Source organism: Neopsephotus bourkii, unplaced genomic scaffold (assembly GCF_033783945.1).
Source record: "Neopsephotus bourkii isolate Nb327-2 ecotype Australia unplaced genomic scaffold, CSIRO-AGI_Nbou_v1 NB_1707, whole genome shotgun sequence".
Classification (NCBI taxonomy): domain Eukaryota; kingdom Metazoa; phylum Chordata; class Aves; order Psittaciformes; family Psittacidae; genus Neopsephotus; species Neopsephotus bourkii.
Genome location: NW_026902181.1, coordinates 2157761 through 2185459, shown reverse-complemented (window position 1 = coordinate 2185459; position 27699 = coordinate 2157761).

The window sequence follows — 27699 nt, the reverse complement described above, 5'->3', positions numbered from 1 at the left end:
GCCCTTCCCAAATCTTTGTTGGCAAAGTCAAGCTATCAGACTTCATTCAGCTATACAAAATCGTGTTTTCACAATATTTCAGTGCCTCACCATAAACCCATGTCATTCCTCTGATCAAGAGACAGAACCAAAAAACCAACAGGTACTCAGTGGTACACAGGCTGCTTAAATCTGGTGAGGAGGACAGCATTCACGCACTGGGACATGCTAGCTGGTGAGCAGAGCAGGCAGAGAGCTTCCTCCTGAAATAAGGTCTGCAGTGATCTACGATGGGTAACACTCGTATAGCTAAATTCCTTAGAGAGCTGCTGATCAGGCCTTTGGATGGGGCTGAAAAGAAGCATGGGATACATGGACTATCCAAATCCTGATTCCCAGACTCGCCTCCTTGCTTCTCAAGGAAAAAAATAATGGATATTTTGTCTGCACATGTTCAGTAATACCTGCACTCTCCAATGATGCGCGCGAATGCCTGCTCCCTCTTCCGCTCTTGTTGTTTATCTTGCTCAGGCAGTCAGCAGGGCTGATGCCTCAGCCAGTACAAGCTGATTATTTTTCTCCCTTTTTATGCTAACCTAACTGCTTAAAATAATAAGCAGCTATTAATTCAACAAATATTTATTTAATGATGAAGGTACAAACAGGGAGCTGTTTTCACTTGCAATCATGACTTTGTCTCTGGATGCTATCCATGGTGCTACAAGCAGAATCCTTATTGCCTTCACCCCTGCATGGAAATAGAAAGCCTTTCTGCACAAGGGAAACTCTCTTTTTATCCTGGAGTATGAATGCTAAATTTAAATGTCATTAAAAGTACATCATGGAGCCTGAAGCTTTCTAAACAAATCTGGTTACACTGCATCCTGAAGAAGCTGCTGCCAACAGATAATGTTTACTTATACACCTTCTTTTAAACAGCATTATGCATTTAACTCTTTAGAAAGGAATTTTAGGAAAGATAAAGACCCTGATCAGAGGACCCCATTTACTATTCTTTATTTCCTTCTGCATTTTACGTCCATGTTAAGAATTTGACTTTTTTTTTTTTTTTATGTTAAATCTAAGGAGGGCAGATTTGTGTCTCTTTAAGCATTTTAAACATAAAATACAAGCAGTTGTGTTTGGTAAGTTTTATCAAATCCTGTAAACTAAAATTTCTTCTTGATTCCCACTGCTATTGCTCGGCTGCTACGTGATAACGTGAAAGTCTTTTGTGTATAGAAATAGATCAATCAGATTTCCATTGTCCAGGCTGGAACAAATGCAAAAGCACAATTAGGGGAAAAACCACTGGAAGACAGTGATATATTAAAAAGAATTCCTGGGTGAATTAGACAAAAGCAAAAATATCAAGACCTCTAATGCAACTGTGTCCTCAAGAGCTTCAGTAATTCTAGAGAAAGTGGGAACCCAGCCTGGTCGACCTCCGTTTCAGTATTTTTTGCAAACAGCAGCACTGTCTTCCTGACTCACCTGTCATTTTCAAGATTTTGTCTCTTGTAGCTTTAGCATCAAATAAAAAACAGGAGGGGATTTTTTACCTAAGTTGCTTAAGAGCAAAGATGTCACCAATTTTCAGTGTATTAACTGTCACCCAAGACACCAAGCTGCTTTTGAAAGTCATAGAGTGCAAGTCTGTTTTTTATGATGGGATTTTCAGCCCTATGGACTCTCTGATAATGGCTCAATGTTTCAGAAGAAAGCAGCTCTCTCAGTTTGCCACTGACCACTTTTAGGGCCTCTGTTAGGCTTATAAGTGGAATTTATAAGTGAGGTTTTCAAATGTTAGCACAGATAACCAAATGTTAAGCTCACATTTCTCATTGGTAACTCTATGTGTATGGGATAAAATTAAATCAAAATTAAAACTCAGAGAACAACTATCCCTACATATGGCACAACACTGAGAAACACAGCATGAATCTACCTCTCTACAACCACTGGCATGCTTTCAAGGTACACATAAATATCTATTCTCATGATAACATATATCTATAGGGCATGGTGACAAATTATAGCAACATTTTCCTCGATTTCTTATGATCCCTTACCTGGGGTTATGTCTTCTGATATATATAACACCAGCCACAGAGAAACCTCAGTTTCTGAAAGTACTTCTTTAGCAACCCTATGTGGTACTAGCATTATCCTACTAAGGATACCATACTAAGGTATTGAAAATGTAAGGAAAATCAGAAGTGTTTCTTGAACACACCTTCTCCAATATCAATAATCCAAACACAACTGAGAAACCACATCACTGCAGAACTGAGGAATGCAAAACCAAATATATTAAACAATATAGGGAACAACATAAGGAGAGAAAGAAAAGGATGTTGACTAATACATCACTGAAAGCCCAATGTGCCAGTGGGAGGCACTGGATTAACTGCAGTTTATAAATACGAATTTAAGGACAGGGGTTGCCCCATTTTGTTCGCCAAACTACAAAGGTACGTGTCTAGCTTCAAATGTGAAATCTTATATAAAGATTCTTTATTGAAGATACATTATGATCCCAATTACAAATTTTTTGGCTCTCCTGGGTCCAATTTACAAAGATTTACGTGCAAGCCTAATTCTGAGAGATGAGAACATGACGTATTTTAATATGCGAAGAAAATCTGACCACAGTACTATGATCAGGCAACATCAAGAGTACCAAAGACAAAAAAACTATGGAGCTTGGAGCCAGCAGATCTTACAGCAACGTCTCAAGAAAAGTCACATTTTATGGCTACCTCACACACAAGCAGACAGCTTGTTACTGAAATGGATCAAAACATTTTCAACAGAAATTGAGGGAATAAGCATTTCTTGGTGGTTTTGATTTGAGGCTTTGTTGTTTCTTTGGTTTGGGGTTTTTTCACCATAAAAGTAGAGCTGCTTCTTCTCTTGAAAAATTTCATCCTGTTAGAGAAAATTGAAAAGCAAAGCATTTGCATTCTGAAAAGTTCCCAGATTTCAGCCAAAAAATTGACATGTGACTGGCATGATGTTGAAATGCCACCTGCTCTCTCCATCTCTCTGGGTTAGGTTTCCCATGAGAAGCAGAGAGACAAGCTTCAGGAGGTTCAGCAGCATGATTTAAGAGGAGTGGGAAGTCAGAAAGCCTCAGAAGAGAACAGGTGCACAAGGTGTTGAACTAGAGCTCCCACATTGTGCTTCAGCAACATTTCTAACCAGACCAGGAGGAAGAAGTGAGGGTAGTTTTGCTTTTTTTTTTTGAACAGGAAGAAATAAATAGCCCCCAGATTGTCAGTTTCTAGATTTATTGGCTGAAAAGTAAAAAAACTTCCATAGGGAAGCCTTCCACCCCCTCTCTGATCCCCCAACACATTTGTTTGACCAGGTTTTCTGGGTACTGGTGTGTTGGTTCAGTGTTTCTTTTTAGGGAAAAGAGGAGACTGTAGTCTGTCATATCTGAGGGAAATAGGTTATAGACAAGACAGATGACAAGGGTGGTTGGGCTTGGCGTTGGCAGGGTGTCAAGGGTTGCTGAAAGGCGGTGGAAACCATCTGCTAGAAAAGGTTGCTGAGATGGAGGTAAAGGGGTTAGCACAAGGAGAACAAGTGTGTACTGCATTTTCAGAAATGCTTTTGGTTTAAGTTTGAGAGTAGGGTAAGCATAGACCCATTTAAAACCCACACATAGAGAAGTTATTAATGATGCTCAATATGAGTTTATTCTCATTGAACAAAAAGTGGGTAAAAACACACTCAGGAGCTAACATTTGCCTTACCTCATAAGACTGTGGTAATATTGAATCAACCCACAGATAAGTGAATTTCAGCTACAAAAATGCTTAAGGTGGATTACTCGTGATCCTTCTAGGTATATGTGACAGAAGGTCTAATAGAAGGAATCTGAATGGCAGCTGAAGATTCCTTGGCAAGTTTAAGTTATCCTTTCCCTGCACGCATCATTCATCCCTGTATAAGCAGCATCAGAGAGAAAAGGATCAGTTGTGTCTACATCTATAAACCTAAATGGAAGGCTAGTAGAAAACAGTTCTCTGCAAGTTTTCTGGCCTTACAGAGTAGAGGCTATGATTATGAAAAAAGGCATACATTCTTAGTTCATAGCAGACTAGGTAAATGTTAAGCAAAGATATCCAGTAAGGTAACACTCAGAGAATACCAAGTATAGCATAAGCTTGGTGAAAGCAAAGCCATAGACCATGAGGGAGCAAGAGCAGGGTGAAAAGAAAACCAAAATCACAGAAAAAATTGAGAAGGAAAGTGGTATTTTCCGTGACTGTTCAAAATAGTAAACTGAAACTAGTGTTCCAAAATGAAGCTCAGAAATTAGTGTCAGGCAGAACAATAAAACATCATGAAACTGCAGGACAGTCAGTGCTATCAAAAACCGACAACTCTCAGTCAGGAGCACAGTATTATGAGACGAGCACAGGAGAACCAGAGCTCTCGGGTGGGTTTCTGAGAACATTTTCTACCTCATGAAAAATAAAAGGAACAACTCAAAATGTCACGTTTTCTAAGAACTTGAAGCAAAATACTTCACTTCTTACAGAAGGAATAATTAAAAGTCACCAGGAAAGCCAGAAAACAGATAAAAAGGGACTTATCAGCTACCTTTCCTCTACATCTTAGCAGATTTTGTTCAAAGCTTTAGGATTTGCTTTGGCCAACTCAAGGATTTTCTCAGTCACAAGAACTCTGTGAATCCTCCCTAATTCCAAGGAAGCTTTTGTCCCAATCCTTTGTGAGGTCCATCTTATGCCTGTGCTCTTCTCAGACTCTGTGCTGTAATGCTCATGCTGTCTGTCTCCTTTTATCACCCTTGAAATATCCCTTCTCGACCAAGTCCCACTGTCTCACACAGGTGCAAAGCTACATCCTCCCTCCACAGCTGCCCCTCAAGAAATGACTCAGAGGAACATAACATACAGACCGAAAACAGTCCAGTCAGACATTGCCTCTTGCATGCTTAACAATAAAGCTCCCTGCATATTACCAGTTTTGGGACTCCTCTCTTACCATACCCAAACTTCCTGGCAGGAATATGTGTTCCTGAGCCATGAAGTACTTACAGGCACATCTACCCTTCAGGATCTTCACAAGGCCTCAATGACTGAATGTGTTCTGGAATTGTCGCTCAATTTCACGAATAAAAGAAAACACCTTTGGGAATTGTTTTTGAATAAAAATGTAGGCATGGAAATACAATTTGCTTATTTTTGCTCCTCAGGATAAACGGATGGAGAAGATAGGAAAGGTTGAGGTTCAACACCGAATCTCATTGACAACCAAGATCCTCACACATCAGAGGTCTCTGACACAGGCAAGGTACAGACAGGAAGAGTTGTTCCTGCAAGCCCAGACAGAGTCACAACTACTGGTAGTGGAGTTTCAGTCCCTCCTCCTCTTTCTGCCTCTCTAGAGAAAATAACATTATAAACAATACACCTCTACGGTAAACTGTAGCTGTGAATGCATTGTTTCACCAAAATGTTCAAAATTAACTCCATCTGTGAATTCAAAATCAGCATAACATTCAAGAATATGCTGAAATCCTATTGAGGTCAAATTACTTCATATAGCCTACCGCTGCATTATCTCAAGTATTTGCATTAAGGGAAATTAGACTAAGAGTCTGTACAAGATCACATATATAGCAGTTCATTTCTCCTATTTCTGAAATCCATAAAACTCTTCCCATTTAGAATTCTGACTGTATTGCTTTCAGCTCAAGAGAAGGATCAAGTAAGAAAGATACAGGTGGCAGATGCACAACATCTCCTCTTCACAGTAGTAAATTTTGAATGGTATGAGTTCAAATGTATGGTTTTATTTTCATATACACTAACTAAACTGAATACCAAACATCTGGGTTATCTCAGTATTAAAAGAGTAAACCTGTTCCTACTTTTATCAGAATCTGAAAATATTGAAGGGGGGAAATAACTGGAAATGTTAACAAATCCCACAAAACCAAGTAAATCTAAGATAAAACCAATGAAAAATTATCTTTGCTCTGCTAAGCACTCACAGTGATTCCAGGACACCTGCTGGATAAAGCCATGCTAGATGGAAGGCCTATGTGGAAAAGAGAAGCTAATTGCTGACATGAAAGCAAATATAAGAATTCATTATGGGGATGAATCCAAGCACCCAGTACACAGCCAGCCCTCCTGCAGCCAGGCTGAGTGGAAAGTAAAAGTATCGATGTCTGACAGCCCAAAAATATTTTGGCATGCTATAGCACAATGGTCAGCACCAGCAAAGCCACTGAAGAGCAAAAGATGCCCGAGGGTCCCAGCCCTGTCTCAGGCTCCTGCTTGCCGACATGGCCACCCTCTCTCCTTATTTGGGCTACTTATTGTTCAGCACAGAAGGCTCTCACATGAGTCCCAGGGGACACTAGGGCACATCTGCGAATGCTCCAGAAACGTAAACGTGTTCAGGTAAATCATTTGATCAGTATTGCAGAAATGAACATTTCCTCTTGCATAAAGGGAACCAATAAAAAAGGAAAAATGAAATTTGTTGAGTCATTTGTTCTCAGTGATTAAGGTAACTCTAATCAATTCCATTGTTTAGTCTTCCCATGTCTTCCCAATCTGAACCTCTTTCTCCTACTTCCCAAGAATCCTGTGCAAAAACCAGAGGATTGATTAATTTTTTAGCATGAGGCAGCCTGACCTTGTACTCCATTAAGCAGTGTGTTTCCATGGTTTCCATGTAATTTGTCACAGATTAGTTCACCTATGTACCAAACAAACTCTTCATGTTACCAGACTTGCATGGAAAATAAAATCTGAATTGCTGCTGTTTAATGAAAATGTAACATTGAAAGTGAAATCTTAAAAAAAAAAAAAAAGTTTATATTGTCTGTAGGCCAAACCCCAATGTATTTTTAGTGCTGTCTCTGTGAACTTGCAGGACTTCCTATCAAAGGAACAGACACTGCTCATCTTTAGCATTTCTGAGAATGTGAACAAAACAGAAACACCTTAAGACAAAGCCCAGATGCAACGCAATCAACAGGATTTGAACCACTGATTTCTAAGGATCATAAGACTTCATACCAACTTGTTAGAATTTAATTTCAGACCTTTAATTAAACTTAGTACCAGACATGCCATTGCTCAGGACAGACATTAAAGGTCATCAGTCGCCTAAGGATTTCACACAGTATCACAGTATCACAGTAGGTTAGAGATTGGAAGGGACCTCAAAAGATCATCTAGTCCAATCCCCCTGCCGGAGCAGGAACACCTAGATAAGGTTACACAGGAACGTGTCCAGGCGGGTTTTGAATGTCTCTAAAGAAGGAGATTCCACAACCTCCTGGGCAGCCTGTTCCAGTGTTCCGTCACCCTCACCGAGAAGAAGTTTCTTCTCAGGTTTAAGTGGAACCTCTTGTGTTCCAATTTGTACCCATTACCCCTTGTCCTTTCATTGTTTGCCACTGAGAAGAGCCTGGCTCCATCCTCGTGACACTCCCCCTTTATATATTTATATACACTAATAAGGTCACCCCTCAATCTCCTCTTCTCCAAACTATAGAGACCCAGCTCCCTCAGTCTTTCCTCATAAGGGAGATGCTCCACTCCCTTAATCATCTTAGTTGCCCTGCGCTGGACTCTCTCCAGCAGGTCCCTGTCCTTTTTAAACTGAGGGGCCCAGAACTGGACACAATATTCCAGATGAGGTCTCACCAGGGCAGAGTAGAGGGGAAGGAGGACCTCTCTCGACCTACTAACCACCCCCTTCTAATACAACCCAGGATGCCATTGGCCTTCTTGGCCACAAGGGCACAGTGTCGGCTCATGGTCACCCTGTCGTCCACCAGGACCCCCAGGTCCCTCTCCCCTACACTGCTCTCTAACAGGTCGTTCCCCAGCCTATACTGGAACCTGGGGTTGTTCCTGCCCAGATGCAGGACTCTACACTTCCCCTTGTTATATTTCATCAAGTTATTCCCCGTCCAACCTTGCTTGCTATTCTCCTTTCTGCTGCAGTGAAGACAAAAGCTCTCCTGATAACACTAAGAGAGCACGCGCAGGCAGCTCGGCAAAGTGCAGCATCCCATGCTACTGAGACACATCTGATGGCTGGAGGAAACCAATGGAGGAATGAAGCAAAAGAAAAGGTAACAGCAACACGGGTTTGCTCAAATGTCCGAAGCACGTTGTGCTTGCTGGGATTATGCTCCCTTTGGTAATAGGGAAGACTGCTCTGATAAACTGTGGTACACTGCACTTGCCAGCAGCAGCTGGCAGCAATCCAGAGGTGTTGCAGTGGTTTAGAGAGTGGCTTTGAGATGAGGCGTTTTTTCATCTCAGCGCAAATGAGCTAGGCTGGCAAAAGGGATAAAATGTTAACTCTAAAACTTTTCACTCTTTTGGCTGCCAGAAAGGATTAATAGTTTCCTAAAAAGTTGTTTGTTGGTTGGTTGGTTGTTTTGTTGGTGGTTTTTATTTTTGACTTTTTTTTTTTTCCAAAATCGGTCAAAGGATTTATCTGTGAAAAAAACAAAAAATGTTTTGATTTGAAACAAAACCACTACTTCTGGATACCAAAGTCCACACCTAAACTGGAATGTTGTGTCTCCCTTAAGATTGAATCCCTTTTATAAAGATAACAGGAGAACAGATTGCATCACCCTTTCTTAGTGGTAGCTGATTTAAAAGATAATATATATATGCAGCATATATACTGCAGTCTTCAAACTCACCTCCAAGCTAGATGAAAATGCCACTGAAACTAGTAGAGGTGAATAGAAAATGAAGTGTTTCTACATTGAGACAGTTCCTTGGGTAACACAAAACCTCTTCATTCCATTGATTTCAAAAGGGCAACATCAATTTAATCAGACAAGGACTGGTACAGGGAATAATACTGCAGGACCCCCAGATAGGTACTTAGTTGGAATTGCCCAGCCAGGAAGTCAACGTCATTTGGAAAAGTCACAAACAAAAATTACTATTCCTATGATTGGGAAAGGATAGGTGTGACTACTTTCTTCTCCCAAACCTGTTCATCTCTAGGGAAAAAGACTATCTAATTTTCTGCTGTCTTTGAAATATCAGTGCTTCCTATACTCATTCATTGGCAAAAACCACTGCAATGTAGATGTTTATTGGCACTTTTGAAGAAAAATGAACAAACAAAACCCCCAAAACAAATAAAACACACCAAACAAACAACTAAACAGAAAAAAAAACTGAAAACACCCTAACACAAAATAGCTACCTGTAAAAAGTTGTATTAATATGAAGAAAATTTCTCCACCTGCAAAGTGATAAACTTTATCACCAATTTTTTTGTAATACAGTTCCACTGGCAAAATATATCTACAGTGTGAGTGTGTGCATGTGAACACCTCTCTAACTTTACTGTGGTTTTAGGTACTGCATACCACGGTGGGGAAATGATTGATGTCAGTGATGGTAGCTCAATTCGACATCAGCATAGAATAGTCAATCTTCTGGCACTATAAAAAAAAAAGCCTGAATAATGTTCTATTGATGTTCTGTAGAGCCTCTCCTTTCTGATGTTATATATTATTGATGCAGCTTCTTCCAAAATTTTAAAGATTGTTATTGCTTACAAAGTGAATTATGCTTTCATATCTTTTGCCTTACTTTTTTCCCCAACTGCTTAGCAACAAGTCTCCACAAAGGAAAAAAACAGAGCACACATTCTTTTATGTCATACATCAGCAGTATCTCTGGTATAACAGTGACCTCAGACAGTTTAACACCTAGGATGCGTTTGGTCCACTATGTTAATCATGATGTTCTGTACAGAGTCTATATACATTAATCTATAGATATTGCCTTTGTAAGTGTTCTAGTCCTGGGGCTATAGCTTTATAAACACTATGCTCCATATTCAGTATCTTTTAAACTGCTACTCATTTTCAGTTCTTCCTTTTCAAGAGAAAATCGGCCCAATTCCATAACTTGAAGTGGGTCAGACTTGTGCTAGATTGAAAAAACCCTGCAGTTACTGATCCAACAAGTCAATACATGTCACACTGGAAACAGACTTCTGTAGCTGTGTCCTGGGTTCAGCAGTAGCAGTCATTTTTTCTCCTTCTTAGTAGCTGGTGCAGTGCTGTTTTTTTGACTGTCAGCCTGGGAACAGCACTGATAACACCGATGTTTTTAGTTACTGCTCAGTAACGTTTAGCCTGGCCAAGGACTTTGTGATCCTCATGCTCTGCCAGGGAGGAGGGGAAGCCGGGAGGAAATAGAGACAGGACACCTGACCCAAACTGACCAAAGAGGTATTCCATACCACAGCATGTCATGCCCAGGATGTAAACTGAGAGTTACCTGGAAGGGCTAGTTCACTGCTGGGTCGGGCTGGGTATTGTCAGTGGGTGGTGAGGGATTGTATTCTCTTCCCTTGTTATTTCCTTACCGTTATTATTACTGGTGGTAGCAGTAGTGATTTGTGTTATAACTTAGTTACTGGACTGTTCTTATCTCAACCCGTGGGAGTTACATTCTTTCAATTCTCCTCCCCATCCCACCGGGATCGGGTGGGGGAGGAAGAAGGTGGGGGAGGAGCAAGAGTGTACTGCACGGTACTGAGCTTAAACCACAACAAGCTGTATCCAATATACAATATCTACTAGATTGACGTTACCGTTGTTGTTATTTTAGACTCATATAACCCACCATGCAAGCAAAACAATTATTTGTACCTTGACAGCTACATCTTCTGTCTTTGACTTAAAGCAAAGTCCTAAACTGACTATTGTTATATGCTAGATGGAAGACCAATTGCTATAAAACTTCTATGTAGGTATTCCACGCTCCCAAAAGTACCTGAATAGGGAAAGACAGATTTGGTGATGACGATGTACAAGTAGTAAGGGGAGCAGTCAAGAGAAAATATCCCAACAACATGAAAATAAATTACATCTTCTCAAAACCACACAATGGGTCAAACAGGAACATCTAGAAGGTGCCAACCCTACACTACCAAGAGAAAAGCACTGTATTAGCTAATATTATTTTCTATCTTGAATTTTAATGAACACCAAGTTGCCATATTCAATGAAATGCATTCGCAAATGGGAAGGTTAAAAAGGTTTACGGACTTATATTGACTCGGGAGTGCACTGAGTCAGATTACTTCCAATAGAGGGAAGTACAGCTCAATCATTCTTTAATCTAATTCAGGAGGTACACAACAAATACATGGTGTGTACTCACAAGCCAGAACACCTGTGCATTGGTTTAATGAATTTGCCAGAGGTTGCAATTTACAACAGTAGGCTGCTATATTTTATTTGGTTGAGAGCTTCTGCTATTCAGGTGAAAAAGACCCTAAGGTTTTATGCTGAAACCCACTGCCCCTACTCCTTGGTGTCCGTATGCAGCACTGTTTTGGTACACCCTGACATCTTCATTAAAATCCTGTTATGGGGAAATGAAGACATGTCACTGAAAACCTATAACCATCTTCAAAGTGAGAGAAGTCCTAGAAGGTTGTAAGGTGCAATATTTCTAGTTTATAAAGTCCTTTTATTTACAACTGGGGCGACAGTTATCCCATCTCTGCTAAATTAGCATGGTGGTGCCTTTCCAGTGTCTAACAGGCAGCACCTAAATGACTTTTAAGGGTGAGTTCATTTTCCAGATGAGCCATTACTGGCTCCCTTTGTCCATTTTCAAGTGCATTGGAATTTGCTCATGCAAAATAGAATTTGCCAAGAAAAGGGGAATGCTCAAATACGCTAGTGGAATTGGGCATCATTACAAGGAGTCTGAATAGCAGGATGGATACTGAGGACCTAGAATGGTAAAGTTCTTTAAACCAAAGGGAGATGTTCACATCCCTTGAAACTTATTCTAAAAAGCAGAGCCCGTATTTCCTTATCTTGAAATCTGAGCCAATCTCCTCTGAGCTTCACTTACTGCTTTCAGAGAACAATACATGCATTTTACCAATTGTAAGGGGTTCTGGTAAATGCAAAAGATACAGTAAGACTCCAGGACATAATAAATTGTTGGCAATTAGCCCTACTAGCATTACTTCAGTGCAGGGATTGAGATTTTCCTCTCCTCTCTTTATGACAAGTATTATTAGTTATATTCTCAGGGTAATGCATGCTTCAGTTTTTCTAAGTGAAACAGCTGTCAAGAAGTAACTGTGATATTCCATACAGTTCAGCTCCAGGACACTTGAGAAAAAGTTGATCAAAAGAGAAGCTCTGGAATATCTTCAATTTCATCACAAGCTCTGTGTAAGGGTTGGTTCCATCCCTGCACAACTGGCACAGAAAACATTGTTTCTGGGATTCATCACCTGAACTCCCCTTGCTTATTCACCGAGCATCACTGATTGCCACATTGAGAAAGACTAGACAAGAATTCACCTGTCTCTGCTCAAGGTTCACCCATTCAAAAGCTCGGAGAGCAGAGAAAAGAGGTGGCAAATAGAAACTATGCTCTATATTCCTACAACTAAAGACTATGCAGACCTGGAAACAGATGTGTTTAGTCCAGAAGACTCTTCAGCATATTAGCTGTGTTTTCTGCATTAGAAAAGGATCATGAAAAGAACAGTGAAAGACCTTTGTTTGTGTTAAGAGAACCAGACACTGATGGAGACTCTTGTACTCTAGTTCGAATTACAGTTCAGCTGTGTATGGGGCTGCACAACCTCACATAAATTACCTGGATCTGACAGAGATCTCATCTTCTCCATCTATAAATGGAGATAATTACTCCAATTCTATTCTTTGCAGGACTTAGAAGATTGAAGTCCACTGAAGACTGTAAGGTGCTAGCAGGCAAATGAGGACCACAGAAGCCTTTAGACAGATGGTCCTCTTAACACCTCACACAGCAAGCAAAAGGATTTACAAGTATACTCAGTGCAGTTCACCACTGTCCATTATGACCATTCTTGCATCTGGAAAGGTGCCTACATATTTATGGAAAGCTATAGAGCTCTCAAAGATACCTTCCAGAAGCCCACCAGAGCAAGTCTGGTTCCAAACAGTTCTGCCCAACAGAAAAAGCATTTCTAAACTAAGACATCCTGGCTGCCTCATGTACAACCTAAAAAAGCATCCTAAGCAAACAGTTTGCAGTTTGTATTCTTTGTGAAGTGTATCCACAACTGCAGGTGCAGGTGAAGGCCAGAAGGACTTATTCCAAGAGATTGCTTCAGTGCTCTAGCAGCCTTTCAGACCAAAAGCTGAAAGAACCACCACCCCAGGAACATACTACACAGCAGCATTTATGCAGCAGTGTGAAAGTGAGTATTTTCAAAGCAGTCACAGCTAAGGAAAGTATACCTGAAGAGTATGGGCAAGGGAATACAGGAAGATTAATTATTCCCCAAGGGAAAGTTGCATTCCACACATACCGCTTTTGCACAGAGCTGGTTATTTTCAGTACCGTGCAAGGAGGCTGGCAAAGTGTATTTCAGTAGTTGTTATTAGTGCTGATTTACAAGAAATTTCAAGTATTTTTTTAAGCATTGCAGGTTGGAAGAAGACATTAAAGTGCAGCAATCTGTATGCAAAGACAGACTTAAGAAAAAGATTCTGAGTTTCTAGCCACAGCTCCCCCTTGAACTGATTCACCTGAAAGACAACTTGGGGTTTGCTGACTCCAGTAATTCTGCCCTGCTTTTGCTCTCTTCTCTATATAAATGCAATGAGTCTGTGTTGATTCTATACAGACTGATCAGTCATTGTATATGTAGTATATTAGGGTCATGCCTAGTCCTTTCTTCTTTAATCTTCTTTAATATTTCTTCAGCACAATAAACAAATCTTGACTTATTACAGATTAAGACTTCTTATTCTGAAAGTTGAAAAGACACTTGGCAGAAGAAGAAGCACAAGGTAAAACATACCCTTCAAACATTTCAAGTACCCAAGAATCACTCACATTGAGCTGCTGAGTCCTTCAGGACATGCTAGGCTCCCCACACACAATACCACTCAAGTCCAACATAGGGAGGGGGAGTTTGCATCAAACAGAAGGCTCAGACACAACTCTGCAGACATACTGAGACAGCAGAATACTGAGTGCCGATGGCAAAATCTCCTCACCCTTTGAGACATTGGGCCACAAGGCAGCTCTGGGCTGGAAGCAGTACAAAGACTGTAGCAAGTGATTACAAAGCAATAACAAATCACTTGTTTCAGGTGGGCTTCCAACTGTGCAGGACTTCCACTAACTCAGATACATGACCTCGGAGCAGAGAATAAAGTCCTGCAAGTTGTGAAGGTGAGGTGTTAACTTGGTTGCAACTGGATGTATCTACATGCTCTTGTTTACCCACAGTGGGTCATCTAAAGTCTGTCTGAGACAGCATCTAGAGTCTTGCAGAAGGACTTTATGGTCATAGTTTTACCACTTCCTTTGGTCCATGACATTCTCAGGAACATGCTGACCACAGGAATCCAATTCCTAGAGCGCTAACTCAGTGAGATGTACTACCTATTTCAACAGAGTGTACCAGTGTAACCATAGTTTTTCATGCAAGCCTTACACCACTACAGGGATCAAGCCTGACTCTGCTTGGGAATGGAAAACTGAGAACATGAACCATAGAATGGTTTTAATTGGAAGTGACCTAGTTCCAGCTCCCCTGCAGTGGGCAGGGACTCCTCCCACTAGATGAGGTCACCTAAATCCCCATACAACCTGACACTGAAAATTTCCAGGGATGGAGCTTCTCTGAGCAACTTGTTTTGGTGTCTCACCTCCCTCATAGTGAAGAATTTCTTCCTAATATCTAAAACTACCCTTTTCACTTTAAAGCCATTTTCCACTGTTCCATCATTAAACGCCCTCTTAAAAAGTCCCTCTCAAGATTTCTTGTAGGTCCCTTTCAGGTATTGGAATGCTGCTATAAGGTCTCCTCTGAGCATGAAGCAATAGAAAAGGTATTGTTAACCTGAAAAGCTGACTTAGATTTTCAGGGACTAGAGAGAGAATGGACAAACCTAGGAGAGATATTAAAATATACGCTGTCCTAGCAGTACTTTGGATATTTTGTATTTTGGCCTAATGTGAATGAAGGAGGAAGAAAATCTATAGCCACTGTCCTGATTCCTTGTTGCTGACTGTACACTACTGTAAGTAATATAGCTGGGTGAGTCATTCAGAAGAAATCGGTAATTTGACATTGTTGACCCACTTCCATTTCACAAATGTCTTCCACCAGGACTTTTTTTTTTTTTTCCAGTTACACCCTGAAACAGTCTTTCTCAACTTCTGTCAGGGTGAAGGCTGCTTATGAATTATTTATTGTTCAGTACATACACTGTACTGATTTGTCACCAAGTGTAGAAGGCGATGTAGAGGTTCGTGGGTCAACCACAAAATGAAAAGCAAGTCATATTGCTTTTGCTAACTTTTACCTAAATATGTTCACAAGACTCTCAGATACTTTACTGCTTTCATTGAAAATGTTATTAACCAAAAGGTTTGTGTTAACAGTAAATGTAAAAAATTAATTATAGAGGTTGTAGAAACGACAAAGCAAACTTTAACACATTTGCTGAAATATACTTTTCTATGGATTTCTTTTCTGTATGTGATTTATGGTCCTTCTCAATCACCACTTTTGACACATTCCTGGAAATAAAAATGTATGCCAACTGTTCTACATCTGGTTTTGTAATATTTGTATCCAAAATAAATGAATAATTTGCTATCAATACTGAAAAAAATATGCATCTCAAAAGCCTTTCTTTTTTATAACCTATAAGGGGTACAGCCATCAATTTCAACACTTATTTGGTACCTTACTTCTTTGCTGTGTTGCTATCATAATCATAAACTGTGATTGATGTACCTTCATCTACTATGTCTTTTAGACAGGTTTATTGGCTAAACTACAAATGCTCAAACTCAAAGGCTATGTTCCTTTTACAGAGGAATATTTTATCAGCACATGTTTCAAAATGAAATATCTATTGCAAATCTGTTTCTAAATCTGAGTATGGCTTTAGAGTCAGCCTTCAGACAAAACTTTTACAGCAGTGTATATGTTAAGTGTTTCATTCTTATCCCTTCTAAGAATCTATCATCTAAGCATTCATTTATTTATTACATTTCTGCCAAAGTCAGGAATAATTTTTCACAACCTTTTATTTATTTTACTGCTGGCAAGACAATAGATCATGTACCTAGATTTTATTGCATATATAAATATAACTGTGTGAGATAATTAGCAAGTTAAAAGCAAAACTGCAAATAATTATGATGACCAAATAATATTGGAAAAGGAATTTATCAAAGCCAGTTTATTGCTCAAATTATCAGCAAGCATTTTGAATTTGGACTAAAGGAACAGTGATCTAACTATTTATGCTGTGATTTTATTGCCATTCATGTGAATGGCAACGTTTCCATAAAGAACAGTGGGAGCAGAACTAAAGCTGACCTGAGGTTCTAAAACCGTAGGTGTCAACATGCACAGATTACCACCTGAAAACTGCAATTATACAAAGTTAGGGTTTGACTGTTGGTGTGTGTGTGTGTCCCGCCCCAAAAAGCACAGGGATTGATTTTAATTAACCAGAAGAAAATCTGAAATTATCTTTTACCTTCTAGCAGAGGTAAAAAAAAAAAATGTCCCAAAGTATTTGGGTTGAATGTTGACAAAGTCAAAGCTAACATGCAGCAAATCAACACTATAAAAGTTACAAATGACCTTATTTTTCACGTTCACAAAAGCTGTTGTGAAGTTTAGTGTGAAACTAGCCAATGAAGTACAACTTCAGTTTAGAGCAACCACCAGTGACAATCTGCAAGTGAGAAGATCAACTGCCTTTGATCCAGTTCAGTTGGGAGATGAGCTGGAGCAGCAGAACCCACGGTGCCAGACAGAAGAGGATGTCATGATGTGGGCAGGAAGATTTCAGCAGCAAGTCTCACATGGAGGATAAAAGGAGGAATTTTCCATTGGACAGGAACAGAGAGGAAAAGCTAAAGCAGCACTGTGTGAACTGACAGGAGGAGCAGCAGTTCTGAAATGCAAGGGGGAGCGGAGACTAGTAGTACTTCACCTGTGATGACATGAAACTTCGATCAAAGATGCACAATCCCAAATTCCCTATTAAACCACTGGCAAAATCCCTGGAAAACATGAGACAGTCTAGGTGTTAAAACTTCAGTATTTTAACAGCAGCCCTACCCCTAAACAGGGATCAGCTGTGCCAGAGGAAAAAGCTGGTACTGCTGCACAGATTGCAGGAATAGTTTCCTATTTTGCTCTTGCTGGGAATCTGAACACCAATGCCTATTAGTTTATGCCAAAGAAAACCAAACTAATCTGCTGATCAAAGCTTTAGAGGCTTGAGCTCAATTTAAATCTTGCCTTCATATTTTTAGTGACGAATGAGTGCTACCAGAAGGATCAGAAGAAGCCAGTGAAGAATTAACCACTGATTATTAAGTTAGAGAGAATACTCAATACATTTCAGTCTCTAAAGTTAATGATGAGCTTGTGGGCAAAGACGCATCTTTCGTTAAAAACACTGCACCAAAGTGAAGCTTGATCTATTATTCAGTCAATGCTTTTTTGAAGCAAATGGTCATTTGACATCAAACCCTTTTTCTTTTTTTTTTTCTTTTTAATGCCATGTCTACCGAGGAGGCAGGGGCACTAAATCTCTGTGGACAGCATTCCTTCAGCTGCAGTGAGTAAGCAGGGAAAAGAATGGGACAGTCTATTTATAAAGGTATAGAAGACACAGTAGTGGAGCATTTTGCATTTTCTGTGGGTGCAGACAGATGAAAGGGCTTTGTTTACATTTATTTTTTTGATGAGACCACAAGTAGTTATTTATGCTTCTGGCCACATTGGAAGTTCATATTTGCTGATAATAGAGGTCTCGCAGGTATATCAGCCTGCACCTTTATGCAAGGAGAAGAGAAAAGCTGCAGGAACTAAATGGAGCCAGAGACCCTGACAGTGCAGAGACAGAGCAGGGAGAACTGACAAAACAGATCAATAAAGTTTGTAGGTGTCTGTAAGACAAAGGCTGCTGCAAAATAAGTCTCTGTTGGAAAGGAAAGGCGTATGGCACATGGTTATTATGCATTAAAAGAAATAGTCTGGCAATAGTGTTAACTGAAGATCTGTCTTTTGAAATGGCAGGGCAATGAGCTCTCAGGACCCTGCCCATGACGGTGAAGATGCTGGAGTGGGATCTAAAGCAAAGAAGCATGAAGTGGGAGAAGAGCTCCCTTCCTGTGAGAGATGGCATCAGTAAGAGACACATGTAAACAAAGGCAGGAAAGCAGGAGACAAAACATAAGGCAGCTTTGCAGAAATAGCTGTCAGTCAGAGATGATGGACTGGCAGGAAATCTCAGGCTCTTCTTTTAGAGAGACCAAGAAGAGCAGTTTACATCAGACCCTGTCCGAGAATAGCCCAGGCAGCAGCATGAGACTCAGTTGTGAATCAGGAAAATGCCTCCTCTTTACAATCCAGATTTGCCACCAGCAGAGAACAAAGCCAGATTAGGAACAGAAGCCCCATTTGTATGAAGCATACTGGAATACTGGAGAGTGGGACATAGGGCTAAATAGTGCTAGTTAAACGACAGACACACAAATACCTGGCAGAAAGAGAGGCTTAATACATCCTATTAAGCACCGTGTCTGTTCATGCTGTATTTAGCTCACTCCCCCTTTCTTCATCCACAGGGCATCTGACTGGTAACAGCAAAAGAGCAGACTGGCTATTCCTGATCTGAGAAAGTTTCTGATCACAGAATGCCTGAGGCTGGAAGGAACCTCTGGAGGTGGTCTAGTCAAAACCCCTGAACAAAGCATAGTGAGGAGCATATTTCTCAGGTCTGCATCCAGCTGGGTTTTGAATAGCTCTAAGGATGGAGACTTCACAACCCCTGTGGGTAATCTGTTTCACCCTTTGACCACATTCACAGTAAAGGAATTCACAGTAAAGAAGTTCTCATATGGCTATTTTGGGTCACACTACATTGACCCTTTTCTTTAGGACTGTAGAAGAAACAGTTGGAAAAATGCACATCTATGTACTCTTATTAGGAAAGGCTTAGTGCTCAGCTAAGAGAGCAGAGGAATGTCCACCACTGTTAGAGAAGAATCACCACACTGCTGAATTTTGCAAAAAAACATGAGACGAGAAGGAACCTCTGTCAAACTCTCTTGAGGAAGATCAGCTGTCTACAGGCATCCCCAAGCCACTGTCTCTCATCTTCTGTCATGAGGGGCTGTAACCATTGTGCTTTATAAAAAACACATCCCATCCCAGAGCCTAGCTCATGGGGGAGACTAGGGAGACAATGCCACTGTACTACACACTCCTTACTTAATTCTGGCAGCATTTCCAGGTTCTTTTGACTGTCCAGGGAAAAGTGGAGGAGGACACAGGGGATAGAGAAGAGAACAAAAAAAAAAAAAAAAAAAAGTCAGTCTCCTTGGGCACTTTCTGTGCCACTTTGGTCAGATTTTGCTTTTTGCTGTAGCTATGCTGCATTGAGAAACACCACTGAAGCCTCAGAGTTTGGCCATAGTATATCCAACTTTTTGCAAGAAACCTGTTTGTTTATTCAGAGAAACCACGGATATACACAGAGCAAGCAAGCTGCAGGAAGGACTGTTTCAAGGGGAACCACCTTGAGAACAACCATTTCCATCACCCTACATGAAGGAAGAGCATCCTCAATACAATTACACATTGTCTTACTCTTTTGCTCTGCAATGAAGTTAACTGTATCACATTTGAAGTCACCTGTTAAGGACTTTAAATTTGTGTCAGTGGATGAACTTATACTGTGCTCTGTTTAGCAGGACTTTACTAACTAAAAATATGTGTGTAAACTGAAATGTATTGTTTCTGTCTTTCAAATGATTATTTAGCAGAACTTATTTGGGCAAAAGAGGAACAAAACATTGAAGACATACTGAGGTAATTTCTGCCACACTTTTACATAATTCTGTCTCTTGTACTGCAGCTTTGGATTGCTTGATGTTCATATTCAGGCGTATTAAATGTGCTTTTGATTTCTAAAGCTAAATAAGTAGTTTTCTTCATGGGATAGGAAATGCTTCAAAACACCGTAGAACCTTTTCCCCCAATATTGCCTTACTTCACAAATCATCTTTCTTTGTTTCCACATCCTGGAGACAAACGACTAGCCAAATTTATGTGTTTATTTATTTATTTTGGAAAGCAGTAACATCTGCAGAAACCTGGAATTTTAAAGCTTTCTGCATCAGGTCCTACCAGAAAGAATCTTTCCCTCATTTTTATGTAAGCCTGCCCCATTCTGCTTGTGTACGTAGGACAAAGGCACATGGAAGAGAAGGAAAAATTTGCAGTGCTCTGCTAAAGCAATAGTACTAAGGACAACACATCCAAAAAAACTGTAGCATCTTCCCACATGCTGTGAAAACCTCTTGCCGGTCTGTTCCAACTTGTTACAGATATATAAGCAAGCTGATAAACACCTCTGGCTGATTTTATTTCCTTAATTTTAACAATGCTTTGATATAGCATCGACAAGGAAGGGTATGGTAATTATTCAGAAGCTGCTTCATGGGCAGGTTTTGTAGCTTATTGTTGCTGTACATTTTTCAATTGTCAACAGTTGAGAAAGGGACAATATTAAACCACCTCAATATACCTCACCTGAAGTATCGTTTCTTATCATCCATTGTGATATAAAAAGAACTAGGGGGGGTAAGGGGGAGAAGAAAGATTTCACTGAATATTTATACTTTTCAAATTTTCAGATTATTGAAGAACAGGAGTTGAGGAATGAAATGGCATCCTCATTGTGCTGGTTCCTTTTATCATCTGGATCTTCAAATCAGCTAGTGAGATGCTTACGTACATCTCCCTTAATAAATGGTTCCTTATTGTGTTTTACCACATTACGTAGTGTCTGCTTTAGCAGACCAGCACTTTGCACCTATCACAACATTACGGGGGGCAAGATTCCAGATACAGTTTAGTGCATTCCTGGAACAGAAAAGCATAACCGAAGAGCCTTGGGCAACATGGTCTAGGGTGAGGCATCCTTAACCATGGCAGGGGGATGGAACTAGATGATCTTCAGATCCTTTCCAACCCTAATGTATGATTCAAGGACTGGAAGCTGAAGTTGTTAGACTATATTCAGTCAAAGAGAAATGAGTAAAATGTGAGGTAACTGCAGACCAAAGTGAAGCCTGCCATGCGCTACCCTCTTTAATTTGAGGTCTTTCAGTACAGATAGGGTATCTTTTACAAAAGACACATTTTTCTTTAGAGATCTAGCAGAAAAAGATTGAATATTTGACAGAGAACCCACATTTTTAAAAGCCTCAGAAATGTGCTAGCTCAATTCAAACTTTCCACTAGTCAGGGCTTTCATTTTGAAGCCAGCATCCAAAAGGACACAACCATGATGTCAAGGTCTGGAGTATGTAAAAATACTGTTCAAAGGATAAAATCCACACTGCTTAGTTACACATTGCACAAGGATTCACACTTCAGTATGCTGAATAAACAATACTTAAAAATCAACCATTGCTGAAGTCAAGAAGACATGTACCAAACTGCCACACTCTTGGACATCTGTGTCTCAGGAATGCTGAAAAGAACATTTGGGAAAAATATACAGGCTGAAGCCTTTTGCACTTAGCAGCTGATATGTCCATCCTGATCTCTGTCTTCTGTACAACTGTACATGAAGTAAGAAAAATGAAAGCCCTTCCATAGACAAGATCCTAAGGGTTGTAAGGTCAGAAGAAAGTCAAAGAGGACAAAGACTCATTTATTCGATGCCAGGGAGCGAACAGACAACAGGTGGATCTGCATACCTTATTGGGGGAATTGTATTACTTTAAAGATATGCTAAACTGAATCACAAGAGACATAGGTCAGTGTCTTCTGAAACAGACTTCATGATGAAATCTGAAATGAATGTTCTTTTGTATTTAGTGCTCCCTGGAATTATAGCTTAAAGGTGAAAACCTGATGAGTGCCTGACCTCTTCAGCTAATGTCCTGACTCCTTGATCACTTCCGTTTCTTAATTTGACCAGTCTGTCTTTTTTTCTCCTGTTGGAGTATCTTCTCATTGAGAAAATACCAAGACCAAAAAAAAAAAAAAAGCTCACTAACAGTTTCTATGTCTCCTTACAAGTTAATTTTCTGTGTAAGATTTTATGTTTTCCCAGCTTAGAACTGCTTTGCTGTTTCTCCTCTCTCTTTTAAGGATGTTTCCCCCCAGACCTCTGTTCCCTCCATGTTTCCCCTCACTGCTTTTTCTTATGTTCAGTTGTGATGCTTTTTGGTACTACACCAAGTAACCTGATCAACATTGCCAATAGTTTATTCTAACTTCTTCCTCCCAGAAAAGATACACAATCCAAGGAATATATTTAAAATAAAAAGCAACAATGACAAATCCTTGCTCTTGGCATAGAGAGAGTGTTAAAGATGAAAACAGCTTTGGCAGCATTCTGGCTGACAGCAACTTTCCTGTTACTGCTCTTTGGTGTCCAGCCACATCAAGTGGTGGTGGTCATCCCCCGCATCTACTCCTCAGTATGCTCCCACAACCTAGAGAGCAGCTTTATATTTCCTGTGTAATTTCAGGAAATGCACAGATACTTTTCCACTAGAAAAGTACCAACTATTACAAGAGCTGATACCAAGCACTGCACTAGTCTGTCATCCTGAGTTTGGAAGCTAAATTATCCCCATTGCTTTCTGATTCCTACCCTTGTTACAACCCCCAAATTTAACATTAACTTCCTCATTGATCAGCAGAATAGAATGACTCTCCACTTTGAAAGCCACAAGTAACACTAGTACACACCCAAACATGTTATACTTCAATTTTCCTTCTAAAACACCTTTTTTTTTTTTCTTTTTGGTTTTTGTTGGTTTTGGGTTTTTTGTGTTTTGGTGGGGTTTTTTTGTTGTTGGTTTGTTGTTTTTTTTTGGGTCAGCATTAAGCCTTCAGCATCCTTTTTTTTTCAAGGAGTTTATAATCAGCATATTTAGCACTTGCACAGCTTTTGTTGCTGCAGCAACCCCTCTTCTCTCGTTCCTCACTTCATACTTACTTTAACCACAAGTTTTACTAATTAGTACGGCTTTTCATAGAATCATAGAATAGTTAGGGTTGGAAAGGACCTTAAGATCATCAAGCTCCAACCCCCCTGAAAAGGGCAGGGACACCTCACACTAAACCATATCACCCAAGGCCTCTTCCAGCCTGGCCTTGAACACTGCCAGGGATGGAGCATTCACAACCTCCCTGGGCAACCTATTCCAGTGCTTCACCACCCTAACAGGAAAGAATTTCCTCCAATCTAAACTTCCCCTGTTTAAGTTTGAACCCATTACCCCTTGTCCTACCACTAGTCCCTAATGAAGAGTCCATCCCCAGCATCCCTATATGCCCCCTTCAGATACTGGAAGGCTGCTATGAGGTCTCCACGCAGCCTTCTCCAGGCTGAACAGCCCCAACTTTCTCAGCCTGTCTTCATATGGGAGGTGCTCCAGTCCCCTGATCATCTTCGTGGCCTTCCTCTGGACTTGTTCCAACAGACCCATGTCCTTTTTATGATGAGGACACCAGAACTGCACACAATACTCCAAGTGAGGTCTCACAAGAGCAGAATAAAGGGGCAGGATCACCTCCTTCGACCTGCTGGTCCCACTCCTTTTGACGCAGCCCAGGATACGGTTGGCTTTCTGGGCTGCAAGCGTACACTGCCGGCTCATGTTCATTTTCTCATCGACCAGCACCCCCAGGTCCTTCTCCGCAGGGCTGCTCTGAATCTCTTCTCTGCCCAGCACCTGTAGCTGTGCCTGGGATTGCTCCAACCCAGGTGTAGGACCTTGCACTTGGCATGGTTAAACTTCATGAGGTTGGCATCAGCCCACCTCACAAGCGTGTCAAGGTCCCTCTGGATGGCATTCCTTCCCTCCAGCGTATCAACCGAACCACACAGCTTGGTGTCATCGGCAAACTTGCTGAGGGCGCACTCAATCCCGCTGTCCATGTCAGCGATGAAGATGTTAAACAAGACCGGTCCCAACACTGATCCCTGAGGGACACGACTCGTTACTGGTCTCCAGCCAGACATTGAGCCATTGACTATTATTTTCTCATCAACCAGCAACCCCAAGTCCTTCTCCACAGGGCTGCTCTGAATCTCTTCTCTGCCCAACCTGCAGCTGTGCCTGGGATTGCTCCAACCCAGGTGTAGGACCTTGCACTTGGTATGATTCATAAAGGTTTTAACAGCAATGCTAGGACCTGGAATGGGGAAGTGATAATTCAACAATGAAAAATTTAAGAATTTATGTTTGTAATAAAGAAATAAATACACTGTTTCTTATTTGCACCTCATGATAGTTTGATCACCAACCTAAGACATGCCTAGAGTGCATTACTTCTATGTACTAGTTCCAGTGGGCCAGGTCAGATATGCACCAGAAGTAAGTAAAAGTTGATAAAGGAGGAATCCTATTCACTCACCAGGTGAAGTCTGTGAACACACAGTCCCAGTATGCTCCCAGTCAAAATCAAAGCATTTATGAGGCACCAGAGGTAAGCTCTGACCTACAAAAAAGTATTTGAAATAGAATTTGCATACTTGAGACATTGCTTCATTCCCCAAGCACAGCAGAGCTGGCTGGATTTGCACTGACAAAACCAGCATATTGATGGGAAGAACCTCTCAAGGGCCCCACAACTTTGCAAGCCTTCCTTCCCTGGTGTCAGAAATGGGTCCTGCACCAAGTCTAGCTGCCTGCAGCAAGCAAAGCCAACCTTTTTGACTAGGCATTCACTCAGAGCTGGAGCCTGACCTTTCTTGGGGGAAACAAAGATCTGAGAAGTTTCTGCAGTAACATGAATGTGTCAAATAGCTTTCCAACACAGGAAAGCAGACACTGCTACTTCTGTCTTATAACCCTAGACAGTAGCCAAGTTTTTGCTAAGGCTGAGCAGGGGTTTTGGATGCATCTGCTTTGGAAGACCTCTTAAAGAGATGCAGTCTTAACAAAGGAGGCGGTAAGCACTTCAAAAAACATAATTTCATCTGTCCATCTCTTTAAAGGGTTAGCTTTCTAGGAAAAATCCTGATATATTTGACAGAAAAAGACAACTACTTCACAATAATTTACTGATATTTTGTAGGGAATATTCTTTCAGTAGCCTAACTGTTCCAGATACAAGCATAACTGAAAGGAAAATCTACTCAAATATTGAGTACTTCATACAACACATTACTGTGTTAAACTTCCCTTGTGTTTTTTAAACATTATTTATAGACCCATAGTCTAACAGAGCACAGTTAGCATGACAAGATCTAGATTACATTAATGGATCTCATTAGAGAAAATGTTTTAAAATCTTCAGTGGTTATTCAAGGCCCATAAGGAGACAAGGTTCCTAAGCTTCCTCCCTAGTCAGTGAAGAGAAACAGGTTCCTGTAAAGTGCAAGAGTCAGTCCAGGAATCTAACTCAGATGTCCTGATTCAGCCTCAGAGGATTATGTCTCTCACCATCAACTCTAACTGAAGCCTAAAGAGGTTACATTCCCCGAAGGAGAACCCTTTGTGGTTGCCCACAACCCTCCATAGCAACTTATATACTGTAAGATCACCACTATTATTGCAAAGCCTGATATGGAAAGAGACATTACGATGAACTGGATAAATCCATTGATTTATTCTCCATAGAATAATAGTAACCAAAGCAATTAAAAATGTCATTTCCATATTTCATATGAAGATTGTGAGCCTTGTGTGATCCAATAATGGAGCTCCCAATAAAAACAAAAGACTGAGTCTTGAGCCAGATTGCTTCTTGAATCTATTTGGATAAAGCATATTGTGAGCCCATTATACCCAGTCAATAACAGGGTTAGGGAAAGTAAAGTGGAGAGCAGGAATCACAGTACTGAACTCTAAGCCTTCTCTTACATTTCAAGTTATTTTAAGAAGGTAAAGATTTTTTTTCCTATTTTCTCTCCTTTGTAGTCATTATAGAACATTTCAGAAGTGAGCAGGGAATTATTTTAACGATTTAAAGGTTTCATAAGCTGTTCCACAATGAGGAATTCAGTACTATCGAGAGAACAAAGCATGACAAAGATTGTAAATGGTTTCAGTTTGGTATGTAAAGCTCTAACATCATATGATTACACATCTATCAGCACTTGAAGTCTCCTGAATTCACACAGAACGTGGTTTCTTAAGGCTATAAATGGTAGTTATGAAAGATGAAACTTTCGCATATTTCTTTTTCAATGGCAGCCCTTCCAAACATCAGCTAATAACCAAGAGCACTCTGTGGATTAGGTACCACTGCTTTATCTTCTTCTTTGGGATGCAGCACTTTGGGGCCCTTATTCCACACCTTTTTTCCCTTTTTTTTTTTTTTTTTTTTGTGGGGTGAGGGAGGCAGTTGTGGGTGGTTTTTTTGGTTTTTTTTTTTGTTTCTTTGTTTGTTGTTATTTTGGGGTTTTGTCTGGTTTGGTTTGCTCCTCCTGTCCTCACAGTGATCTGACTCTGAGTCTACTGCCTTCTACCAATGCAAAGACAGAAGACTTAAATACCACGTCATCCATTATTCAGCAGACACATCCAAAATCCTCACTGATGCTTTGATAAAGGTTTCTTCTGTACAGCTCTTCTTCTGACCAAGCAAGCAGCTTGCCAATATCCCATTTTAAAGGCCAGTATATTGCCCTTCTCCAGTTAGCAATAAGAAATTTACTTCTATACCACTTAGATCTTTCCGACCCAGTTCATACTTAACTCTCATTACACCAAGAAGGCTAAGAACCCTCCTGTCCTGTCCTCCATTAGTAGTGTGCCTCTGACCTTTCCTACAGCACCCTCACAGCTAAAGTCTTATTATGACCTTGGTGTACCCAAATCCAGTCCAAATGCAAACATCTTTCTCCTTCTATTCTACTAGTTTCTGTGTTTGCTCAATCAGTCTGCATTCTCTTCCTTGTCCTCCAATGCCAGACCTAGTTCCTAAAAATGATAAGCTTAAAGAGCTTAACTTTTGAAGGGAGATTTCATAACCCTGAAGTAATTTTTGTATTGTGGTGTGTTTTTTTCTTTCCTTCTAACAACACACTATTATTCAGTGGGACCCTAAGCATCAAGCCCAGCAAATAGCTTTGTAAGGCTTTTATTATGGTAAAAATGTTGCTACAGCAAGGATTGTCTGTAGAGGAAGAGATAAGAGTTTTGGTTGGTTTGGGGGTTTTGTTGTTTGTTAGTTTGTTGGGTTTTTTTTTAATTATGATTAGATGAAACAGTCTAAGTGGAAAAATAAACAAGACTTTTTTCATTCTTGGTATCAAAGGACATGACCCTGCCATCTGTCTGCTTAGTAAAATCTAATTATTTCTTCAGTTTAACTTATTTCTGAGACTGATAACCCCTTGGTTGTTAGGAAGGACCTGAGCTATTATAAAGAAGTGTCTTCACATATGCCAAGCAAGTTGAGTTTATCATCATCACAAGAATTCATTTAAACTAATTCTCAGACTGATAACCCCTTGGTTGTTAGGAAGGACCTGAGCTGTTATAAAGAAGTGTCTTCACATACGCCAAGCAAGCTGAGTTTATCATCATCACAAGAATTCATTTAAACTAATTCCAGACTAAACCCCCTGTGTGTTAGAAACAAGATTAACAGCAAGCAAGATGCCGTAACTTC